Genomic DNA, 12637 nt, shown 5'->3' with positions numbered 1-12637 from the left:
TCTGAACAGGTACCCTTAATACAATTTTGTTAACTTCGAAAACTAAATATAGAAAGTTTCTTAAGATTTAACCCCTCATAAACTGGGGCACGCTGCCATTGAGGAATGACATGTTTTGTAAAAGTTCAGATAAGGTAAGAATGATGTCATTCTGACCTAAGCATTTAAACAAGGTTGATCAACAAAACGTTCAGCAGTTTAGATAAGGTAGAAGAGGGGACAAAAGTGCAAAAAAAGATGCTATCTACAAGAGAGGACTAATAGGATGATAGGACACAATTACCAAAAGTCAGATTACATGTTAAACTGTGCTGCTAATGGTAAAGACAACAAAGGAACTTAACCTGAAAGGGTTATTAATGTGAATTTAAAGCAGATCTGTCGCTTTTTTTCAAAATCCTACATATTTATAGTTCTATAACTAAATAAACCATTGTAGCAGATTAAAATAAGTAACATATAAGCTGGTAGATAAATGGAACAGTCAACCATCAGAGGTGGTAGGGGCTAATACAGTAAGCAAATTTAAACATGCATGGGATCGGCATAACACTATTCTGAGTCTCAGACATGAGATGGCCCTTTATCAAAGATTTAATATATCAGGGAAATTGGGAAGACTATCTGGGCCGAATGGGCCGTTTCTGCCTTCTATTTCTATTTACCTCTATTTTAAAATTCTGCCTTATGTGTATAACGGGTCGGAAAGTATCAGAATCTGCGGGAATATTCCTCTGCACTAAGTTATCTCTCTCGTCTCTCTCGTTGCTGGTTGTTGTTGATTGGTTCAGGCAGTCTTTGTATGGAGGCGGAGCAAAAGAGCGCCAGGAAATGGATTAGATGATAAGGAAACAGAGGCCTCATCTTCGACAAGGTTAACCTTTAAACTAAATATCTCCAAAATAATTACATGGATGGCCAAAAAAATATATAATAATAAATGAATATCATTTTGCAAAAGTGGATTTTTTAAATGCTCTAAAATTCCAGTACAAGGACTGAAAAAATAATGTTCACTTAAAGTGTACGCGGTGAATGAATATGGGGTCCTTGTACCAAATTTCTGAAACACGTCATTGATTGATAATATTCCATGCTCTAATTACTAAAATTAGCACACGTTGCAAAATGTAAAAGATTTGGAAGAACACTTTTCTCTTGTTGAAAATGGCTTGGTTGACTATTTTTTTCTCTACCCAAAATTCTCTTGGCAAGGTGATCCTCTTCTCTGGAGTCTATTCACAAAGGTTCTAGTTGTATCAAGTCGACTATTGAGTTGCTTGGGCCAATTTAGCAACTTATCTATTCTTAAAAGAGAACTCGACTACCAACTTCCAACGAGTGGCTATGGAAAAGGCTTGCAACTTCTCTATTTACATGAACTGGACTTGGCGCAACCCAACAAAATCTACTCAATCCCTAAGGAGTAGCTTCTCCGTGTAACAATCAGCGTGATAGTTGGAACCTTGGAGCAGAGGTGGAACGGTGATGGTTGTGATGAAGATGTGAAGAGGGCCAGTGACTAGCTGCATTGGGAGACAAAATGCCATCTTAATTGGAGCAAGCCAGGTCTGAAAAAAAAACCATGGCAAGTGACGTCACTCACATACATGTAACGTCGCTTGTCTGCCGCTTCCCAAAGGTAGACGAGACAGCGGGGAAGTGCTGGGTCACCAATCTTGTGCCCTGAGGCCATGGAGGTGAGGTGTGACTATTCTCCACTTTAATGTAATTATAAAACTATTATTTTTATTTTTTATTATTTGAGCCTTTGAATTCTTTATAATCCTTTTTTTCCCCCATATTTTCCTCGAATCCGCTAAGTTTCCTCCCCATATCATCAAAATCATTCTCAGTGTTGTCCAAATCTCTTACAGTAGGCTGCATCCAGCCTGAAAATCCAACTGCGTCTGCGACATGATGTCATTGATTTCACAGTATGAGGTCACCAAGTCACCCACATACTCAATGATTAATAGCTACACTTCCTTCTTATTTAAAAAAATAATAAAAAAAAATAATGAAAAGGTAAGTGCTCATTATTTAAGTATTTTCAAACAATGAGTTTCAATAAGTAACCCTACAAAAGGCAAAAGTTTCCCATCGCTGTCATTTAAAGATTAACTTCTGCATTCCCGTAGATTCATTGGGAATGGAAAAAAAGTTGCTTTATTGCAACACAATTAGCGTTAAAAACACGGGAGTCTTTCCGTGGGCTGATGAAAGTCATTTCTTGTTTGCTGTGTTAAACAAAACACGCTATTTGTCACGTTGCGGTTTGTGTATCTTTTTTTTTTTCCTTCAAGCTTTCAGCTTTGATCTAAGTCAAGATACAGTCAGTAGCGCAGATGGCAGGGGTAACATGCCAACGACGAACACTGTCGCTCAGAACAAATACAGAGAGTTGCGAGTAAAAAGCGACGCCGCTTTCAAGCTACTTGTACATTCTTGCGAGAAAACTTCGTCTTTTGACTTTTTTTTTTGGCTGTAGACAAAGGTGCGGAGCAATTTATTAGTTACAGACTCAAAAGACTGCCTTCTTCCAATCCAAATTCTTGTATTTTTAGGTTAACAATTGTACTTAACAGACATCGCCGGGATGTATTTTTATAATACGGCTTTCTTTCAACTGTCATCAAAAAAGATTTCTGAACATGCTATTATATTAGAAATAGCTTTTTTGTTTAAAATGTTTACTTTTCTGGCCAAAGATCAGGTTCACCATTCATTCTAGTTTTGCGCTTCATTTTGAAAGCACCGGTGGATCCATTGTAAATTAAACTAAATATATTTCCTACCCTCACGCAATAGTAATGCGGGGAAATTATCTCAATCAACGCTTTTGACATTATTAACGTTTCAAAGGTCCGCACCTTTACAGTCTTTAAGTCAGGTTCTTTGAAATTCAATTATTATATAGATATTTCTGAGCAAATTTGTATAAAAGTTTTTTTTTGAGCTGATAGGAGATGAATTCATAGAGGTGAGTATTTTGAATGGAAAGCCCAAATGTTTTTTTGCTTTAAAAAACCTTGATCCGATGGATTCAGACCACTGGCAAAACTGCCGAGTGGTATGCGGCCTTTGACTTTAAAAAATTGTCCATCACTTCTTCTGGAATATGACATCATAAATAAAATTGAAAACAGCCACCTGGTAACGGATAGGTGATTAACCAAAACCTCTCATTTATATTATGTTTATATATTTGTTGCCAACTTTATTAGGGTAAGAAGCGCAGACAGTTTTTGTTTTTTGTATACATTGTACAGCCAATACACTGTTTTTGCAGCATGCTTACACCTGTTTGGTAGGCCTCGTATTATACATTTGTATTATTTGAGCCTGAGACTAGCTTAGCGCACCGACATTTTTTCTTTTCCCTGTTTGCACATATTTGAGGTTGTTGGCTCCTCATCAGTCTGGTTGCAGCTTGCTGTCCAGGGGTTAATAGGGAGGAGGTTTAATTGCACCTCCCCCAACACATTAATAAGGTTTTGGTAGCAGTATAAACTGCTTTGTGTGCCCACTATGTAGGAGGTGAGAGTCGGTTCTCACCCTATTGAGAGTGTGCCTTGACGTGGCGGGTGAGCTTAATTATGCTTTGGCCAATTCATATAACCAAAACCTCTCATTTATATTATGTTTATATATTTGTTGCCAACTTTATTAGGGTGAGAAGCGCAGACAGTATTTTGTTTTTTGATTACCTTTCATAGGCCAGGTTGCTGGTTCGAGTCCCTCCGGTTCCCCAGTTGTAGCCCCAAGGTATATAAGTCATTGAGCAGTCAAAATAAAATCGAGGCTTTGAAGAACTGTTTGTAGGAGAAAGCCAAGCCTCGACCGATCCTCAGATCACAGCTTTTCATACTCAAAAGACAAAAATTTGAATAAGTAGGTTGCCTTTATCCAGTGGGCAAATGCCCAAGAGGGTCCCCAAAGTTAGGGTTGTTCCTAGCTATTGTGTTGTTCCTGGGATATACATCTTGTTCCCACCCTGTTTAAAAAAGGCAATTTCGCTTGGATACCTGTCCAGACCCTTAGTGTGACATATTAGAGGTTATTGTCATAAATCAATCACCTTTTTTTATCACCACTATTTTTTCCATCAAGGACATTCCTGGTGTTTTTTATTATTTTTTTTTGGGGCACGTTTGATGAATTGCCCATGCTTATGTTTCTTAATTTTTTTGGCATACTCTGTGAATAAGCAAGTGTTGGTAATGTGAAAATCATATTTTGATACCCGTTTTGTTCTTCCTTGGGTAGATTGTCTATAATTCCAATCACATGTCTAATTGCTCCTAATTTCCACCTTTTTCCCGGTCTTTCAGTATTTTTAGAGGAATCAATTAAAAAAAGTTTTCTTTTCACCCATTGCATCCATTGAAGTTATTTAAAAACCACTTTATTCTAAATGTGTTCTTCAAAACAATAAAACACTCATCACAATGGAACTCTCAAAGCAGACTGGTAAAAACAATCAGCAGGAACATTTATTGGGTTGCTATGGTGACAGCATCACTTTTAACACTGTGCACAAAAAACAGCTCTTTGTAAATAATAATCATTATTATTATTGAGTTATTTCACTGCCACTTATGATCTGTATCGCAGTTCTTTCTGAAAAATACATAAATACAAATAAATGAAATGTATGCTAAATATAGGTAATTTAATGTTTCTTCCAAATAAACTGCACTTGCTCCTGTGTGCCAGTAGAGGGAGCTGTGGGAGCTTTTCTAAGACCAGTAGAAGTTGCACCAACAGTTCTTCTGTCTGGTCTAGAAAAAGAAAATTCCATGCAAAGTCAAGTGTGCATTCAAATGAATGTTTTGTTAGAACATAATTAATGGAGAACTGTTTCATGATTGATTAGCCTTAAAGAAGGTAGAACATTATGTTTGACAGCATTTGTGTCTCTTTATTTCAGAATATATTTGTAGACCTGTCAATTGCGGAGTCTTATTTAGATATATTAGATATATTTAGAGTTCTGCTTAACAATTTAAACCAGGAGAATCATAAAAATAGACATATATAATGCTAATAAATTAGCAATATTTTTTTAAAAAGCAATTGAGTGAAAGTAGAGTATTTGCTCAGCAAAGTATCAGCAGACAAAGCATGCCTTTTCTAGAGATTAATATTCAGTGGACAGAATTTTCTTTGAACCACCTAGAATTGGGGTCGCTTAGCTGTTTTCATGGAAAACAAGGACATTTCTGTCTGCAACATAATAACAAAAGAGTTTTCTAATCATCAATTCATCTTTTAAACTTAAACTTGGATCAGGGAACACAACGTGCCATTGGAACACAGGAGTGATGGGAGTGATAAAGGGCCATTGGAACACAGGAGTGATGGGAGTGATAAAGGGCCATTGGAACACGGGAGTGATGGGAGTGATAAAGGACCATTGGAACACAGGGAGTGATGGAAGTGATAAAGGATCATTGGAACACAGGAGTGATGGGAGTGATAAAGGACCATTGGAACACAGGAGTGATGGGAGTGATAAAGAGCCATTGGAACACAGGAGTGATGGGAGTGATAAAGGGCCATTGGAACACAGGAGTGATGGGAGTGATAAAGGGCCTCTGTATGCCTATGGAGATATTCCATTACAAATCAGTCATTTCCAGCTACAATAACCATTTCGTGTTATTTTAATGGACAAAATTTGCTTTTCTTTCAAAAACAACTAAATCTCGAAGTGACCCCAAACTTTACAATTGTAGTGTATGTCTATTTAGTATAATCTGTAAAACAGATATTTTTAGTGAAAGTATGGAATTTTAGGCATAATTTTTTTACTATATATATGTTTGTATTTCTGCCATGGTCTGTCTCCCCGACATACAGTAGTAAGTCAACGCGTCAGGTCTTACACGCACATGATCGCTCCAACATGAGTTCCTCTGACCTTCCGCCGAGAATTTCAAAGTCAGTATCAGCTGCTTACATTAAGGATCAGGTAACGTTAACAGGGGGTTAAGTGATACTTTAAACATTCCTTAATTGAGATGCATTCCACGCGTTTAATGCCAGCATCAAAGGTAACGTCTTCAAAAAATGTAAGTGGTTCCCTCTCTAGTTTCAAAAAATCATCACATATTTTCATCAGGTTTTCCTGGATGAGAGAAGATCAGCCCGCAGTGTTGTCATAATAACCAAAAGAAAGGTGTTCAGATATGATTATACCAAGGTGCCAATCCGGAGCAAATGGCGCGTGAAGGCTTTTGATTTGCTGACAAATTTCAATCTCAATATGCTAATTATTTTCTGTACAGGTATTCGGTCAGCGCTTCCAACGCAGGCGATAGCTCAGACAGGAGGTGAAGACAGACATCGCGCTTTGATTCTGAGTAAGGCAAGAGATTCCACTCTCTATTCCAGCTTCTCAAATAAGCTTTATTCCATCTGTTGTCCTTAAAAATGATGTCATCCGAAGTTGACCCGTTACGACCCTTGATTAGAGATACAATCTCTAAATGACTGAGACATTTCAATCGTTTCATTTAGTGGTTGACAGGTCTATGGTACAGGTATGGAAAAACTATTGTGACATCAGTGGAGGACCAGTGACATCATAGTCTGCGTTGCAACGTCATATAATGTCCTGGCACATTATGCAGCGGACATCATAACATCCTCCCATGGAATATCTCATCTTCATGTACAGTGTCTGATTTTGGTACAGAACATGTAAAGCTGCCCCAGGTCTCCATACAATATTATTTACTCCCAGCACATGAAGGAAGAACAAGGCAGTATTTATGAAACAATATGTAAGGGACATGGATATATGATGAGATCATTATACAATGACCTAGGGGGGCAATACCAGCCGTTCTCTGATGATGAATAGGACTGAGCAAAGAACAAGAGGTCATCCATTTAGGAATTTTAACCTAAAGCAGCAAAAAAGGGATCTTTACAGTAAGAGCAATAAAGATGTAGAATCCACTAGGTTGCGCTATCAATGGATAGCTTTAAAGATGGGCTAGGTGGGGTTTTTTTTTTAGCAAAGAAGAAAACGCAGGGGTATAATTGGCTATAAGGAAATGATAAGTTATTTATTGTTGGTTTAGTGAGATTTTGAGGAGCGATTGGAAATCCCTATAATGTGGGGTTTTTTCCTTTGCCTTCTTAATGGATCAACAGCAATCTTAAACTCAATGAACTTATGTCTTCCATCAACCTAAATTACTAAGTTACCGTGTTATTACCTTTTTATTAATTTATTACCCTCTAGTGTGTAAGGAAAAACCTGTCTTTATTTCTAATACAATCACATTGGATTAAAGCAGCCCATGAGGAATGAAGAAAAAAAAAATAGTCATTTAGCAAACCAATATTGCTACATCAGCAGGTATTTTATGGAGCCATTAGCTCAAAATTGCTATTTCTTTAATGTATGTTTTAGTATTTCAATACAGTTTGTGGTGATTTTACGGCATTGTGTGTGATTTGATCCTGTAGATATTATAGATAAGTGATGAACGCTGAGTTATATTTACATTAAAATAACATTTGCGCTACTTTCCCAATAAAAATTGGCTACAAAAAGGTCAAAAGTATTAGATACATTCGTTGTGTAATGGTATTTTCAAGCAGGACAGGCGTGGAAGAGTGGGAGGTTAACGGGGCAGGGGCAGAACAGGCGCGAGGATAACAGGGAAGGGCAAATACGGAAAAAAGATGGAGCAGGGGTAGAACAAGCAGAATGGGGCAAATAACAGGGAATGGGTAGAGATAGCAGGGTGACGCAAGGCTAACAGGGCAGGGGTAAAAAAACCCTAAAGATTACTAACATAATAGGGAATAGAAATCGTGTAGGACAGGGGTAACAAGGCAGAATTAATGCAAGCAAGGTAGGCTAGGGTTTATATCAGGGTTGAAATGACATACAAAAAAATGAGACCGACTCAACTGTGAACAAACAGCTGCTTAATAGCCTGCCCTATTGTGCCCTATAGCTCACTTGTGCCATTATAGAGTAAAAGTTGAGATCCAAAATGAGAGGAAAATGTTCTCTGCACAATGCAACCAACAACCAAAGAAATGGGTTTTGGCCCTTATAGGTCTTGCCAGTGGGGTGGGGTTGGTATCCCTCTATGCAGGGTCTGTCCTTTCTCAGCTGAGTTGTTCTCAAACTTTTTGGAATGGGATTTCACCCTTTGGAGATCTCTTGGAGTCCACCCCTGGTATAAAGGTGAGTCTAGATGTGGACTTCCTTGCTCACTTGGGCCTAGAGAGAGATACCAACTGCAACCCACTGACAAGGGCCACGTCTTCCAGAATGTATGTCTGGGGTTGTTGTTCCTCATACAGAGGAAATTTGTCTCACATTTTGGTTCTTTACTTCTTGCGTGGGCATGATCAGACAAATGTGGATAAGATTCTTCCTCTGTAATTGCCCAAGTGAGTTAAAATGTGAGAAACCACTGAGGAGGGAAGCACTGTAGGGTAGGCTATTAAGCGGCTGTTCATTCTCAGTTGAGTCGGTCTCATTCTGGTATATGATTTCACCCTTTGGGGATGTCTTGGAGTCCACCCCAAGTGAGTTCAGACATGGTCCTCCTTGCTCACCTTGCCATCTAAAGAGAAGAACCAAATTCCCCAAAAACGTATGCAAATATTTCTCTATGTTGGCCCAATAAAAGCAATCAAATTAAATCAAAGACTTCAGAGTATTGAAGAAAGTCAATCACGCACAAGAGAACCCATTTACTAAGTGCCATAAATATCCATTGTTCCACTATGGAGTTTCCTTATCCCCTTCTAAATAAGTAGAAACATGTAGGAGTTATCACTTTGTATCTTTTGAAAGCTTAGTAAATCACCCCATTGATTGCCCAGCAGAACTTCACATATACTTTAAGTCAATTTACTTCTTCATAGGTTGTCGGTAAGTGTTTTCTAGTCTCTTCCTGACCATATAGAGCCAATTAACAAAAAATGTTTGAAGAAACAGGGGTTTTTAGAATGTTAAAATCTTTAAGTAATCCTCCTGGACCTCACATCAACACAACAAAACCCTGACACATGAGGAAATTTACGCAGACAGGTTTTAAAACGGTGAGCAATCTAAACTTCGATATCACGTTCCACCAAAAATGTTCATCTCTGGGCTTTTTTTAAATTATCCGTGTGGTTATTTTGGGGCCTTTTTCTAACAATTGCAAAGAAAAAAAAAAAAGCGGTGAATAAGGTAATCTGTTAGCAAACACGTCCTCTTTAATTTAAGTGGCCATACAGGACAATGACATGCTTTGTCCCCGACGTGCGGATTTGGGCCTAAATTAAACGGGTAAACAAATTAAGAGCCAGGTACATTTTAAGTCTAAAACAGTAGAACAGATTACGCGGATCTGTGAAACGGGGCAAAAATTCAATTGGCTGAAATCTTTCCTCTTTCTTTTCATTATCTCAAAAAAAAACCCATTTCCACTCTATTTTTTTTCCCATGGCGAGTACTAATTTGTTTGTAAATACATTAGCATAATTAGAGCTTTCTGACAAGAATGGAGCACCCCAGCGAGGTTGGGCTACCGGTGGCGAATAAAGGCTTACTGACTAAGGGTTGACACGTCAGTGTCCGGGCATGCATTCTGCCAGAAAAAGCACAATTCATCTTGCTGTCAACACAAATAGACAGAATTGACGATGTTAAACATTTATTTCTCAATACTTCTGCTCGTAGGGAAAATGCAGACTACTTCCGCCCGAGCGAGATTCTCTGTTACATGACGTAGACTAAGCGTGTATGAATCTCTGAAAGAGAGTAACTAAAAATGATATATAATTATTATTTATCATAATTATATATATTATTAATTATAACAGTATATATATATATATATATATATATATATATACTGTAAATATACACTGCAAAACTTTGAGGTTACTTAGAAATGTCCTTGTTTTTGAACGAAAAGTAAATTTTGTCCATTAAAATAACATGAAATGGATCAGAAATCCAGCGCAGATGGGGTTAATGTTGTAAATGACTATTGTAGCTGGAAACGGCTACAACAGAGGCCCTCTATCACTCCCATCACTCCTGTGTTCCAATGGCCCTTTATCACTCCCATCACTCCTGGGTTCCAATGGGCCTTTATCACTCCCATCACTCCTGTGTCCCAATGGCCCTTTATCACTCCCATCACTCCTGTGTTCCAATGGCCCTTTATCACTCCCATCACTCCTGTGTCCCAATGGCCCTTTATCACTCCCATTACTCCTGTGTTCCAATGGCCCTTTATCACTCCCATCACTCCTGTGTCCCAATGGCCATTTATCACTCCCATCACTCCTGTGTTCCAATGGCCATTTATCACTCCCATCACTCCTGTGTTCTAATTGCCCTCTATCACTCCCATCACTCCTGTGTTCCAGTGGCAGGCAATTATTGTATGACATTTCATTCATACCCTACATGGGCTTAGTTAATTTCTTCCTTCTATAGTAAGGCAACCAGATATTGGAGTAGATACAAATAGATGGTGGTGGTCCTGATTTTCATTCTCTTATTTACTGTACTGACCATACGATTATACAGAGATCTCGGTATGTCCGGCTTGGAGGAGAGAAGAGAGAGGGGATGTGATAGAAAAATTTAAATACTTAAAGGGGTCTAACAAAGTACAGGAGGGGAGTTTATTTCAGAGGAGGAGAAATTGTCTAAGGGGCCATCATCTAAAGCTAGAGGCTCAGAAGCGTTACTTTACGGAGTGGGTGTTAGATAAGCGGAACAGCTTCCCAGAAGAAGTGATAGCGATGAATACAACGAGGGAAATATATTAAAAAAAAAAATCCAAATAGCAGATGTCACTTTCAGTCCACAAATCACTATTTATCTCTTAGCTGCCACTATAGGGTTAATAACACCATAAGCATTAACCCTATTGGAACCTATGGAACCATGTTGCTTGTATGAAGAAGAGACCTGAGCCGTATCAAAACTCAGGCTCCTCCAGTGCAGAGATGGGGCCCAGGGTCACAGGGGCCCCTAAGGCTTCTTGGTACATAAACTGACCCTTTTAGACTGGCCTTTCTCTGCTGTTAATGACATTGTGATTATGGTGTTTATTAACATACCACTGGCTCGTATTTTCAGCGTTAACCCCTTCACGACAAAGCCCATAAATTGTCTAAGGGGCCATCATCTAAAGCTAGAGGCTCAGAAGCTTAGATGTAATGAAAGTGTTACTTTACGGAGTGGGTGGTAGATATGCGGAACAGCTTCCCAGAAGAAGTGATAGCGATGAACACAACGAGGGAAATTAAGCATCCATGGGATGGCCACACGGCTCCTGATTCTAAGAGGGATTGGAGAGACGTCATTAATATATTGAGTTTGTGGTTGAATAGAATGGTCTCTTGGCATAGATTAAAGGGGCTAATACTGTGAAAGTGTTACAAGATGCCTTGGACTCTAAACCCCTGAAACTGGATAAGCCTTATGGGCCACTTTAAGCCTATACATAACTAAGGATTTTTATAGCTTTTAATCGAATTTGCCATTTGTTGCTGGGGTTTTCATACAAAGCATTGCAAAAAAAGCTTGAACTCAATGTTTTTGGGGCTATGGGGTAAATGCATATTAAAAACACGAGCGGATATATACACGTTATGTTTATTCCTTTCCTTTTAACCCCTTAATGACAAAATGCAGTGTTTTCAATGGGTTTACGCACCACCCATTGTCCTTAAGGGGTTAATCCTTCCTTCCAACTTTTTTCATCTAAATTTTACATTTTCTTTCTACCGACCTATACCCCTTCATTCCTCAATTTCTGTATTTATGTTTCCCCTACACATCTCCGATATATAATATATAAATACAAGAAATAAGGCAAACTAAAAATGAAAACACGTAGAGTGAGACAGATGAGTATTCCATGTCCGCTTACCGCATGGCGTTCGAAGGCGATATATCACTTTCCGAAAAATAATTTAAATTTTTTCCATTGTATATATAGAAAATATAATTTTTTTTAAATTTGTAAATTGTCTTAAGAAATGAACTAAGCTGGAGCTATAAATTTAGTCCCGTCCGGTATTCTGATCGCCATTTGATTAATCAAGCCGTGAGAGTTTTACCAAAAGGCTTATCTAATGCCTCCAGTCCTGTGTACACGTTATTCACAATATGTTTTTTAGTTTTAAAAGAGGGGCTTAAGCTCTAATAAAGGCGTATGAAAGTACTCACGAGTCCTTACAGACAGATAAAATATATTGTGTTCATTGTTCGGTAGGATTGCTGCCACGGAATTGCAGATGGCGAAGGTCTCTTCTTGTTCCATTGAAAAGATTGAAATAACAAACTTTTTTTTTTTGTTTCGTTGTGTGTTCATTTAAACCTCTGATGGCTGTATACAAAGGTGCCGCAGCTCCGTGCTTTGCACAAAAGCCCCCTTTTTTTTGTCCGCAGACAGCGTTTGCACCTGCTTTGAGTCTTTGAGACTAAAAATGTCCCTCAGTGAGTATATGCACCTGGTTCCTACAAATCTTACACACGGATATATATATATATATATATATATATATATATATATTAATAAATAAAAATAATAATAAAAATATATATATATAAATTTATATATATACCGGTATATATATATAT

The sequence above is a fragment of the Spea bombifrons genome, chromosome 5, assembly GCF_027358695.1.
Source record: "Spea bombifrons isolate aSpeBom1 chromosome 5, aSpeBom1.2.pri, whole genome shotgun sequence".
NCBI lineage: Eukaryota > Metazoa > Chordata > Amphibia > Anura > Pelobatidae > Spea > Spea bombifrons.
Note: the sequence above shows the minus strand (reverse complement) of the source record.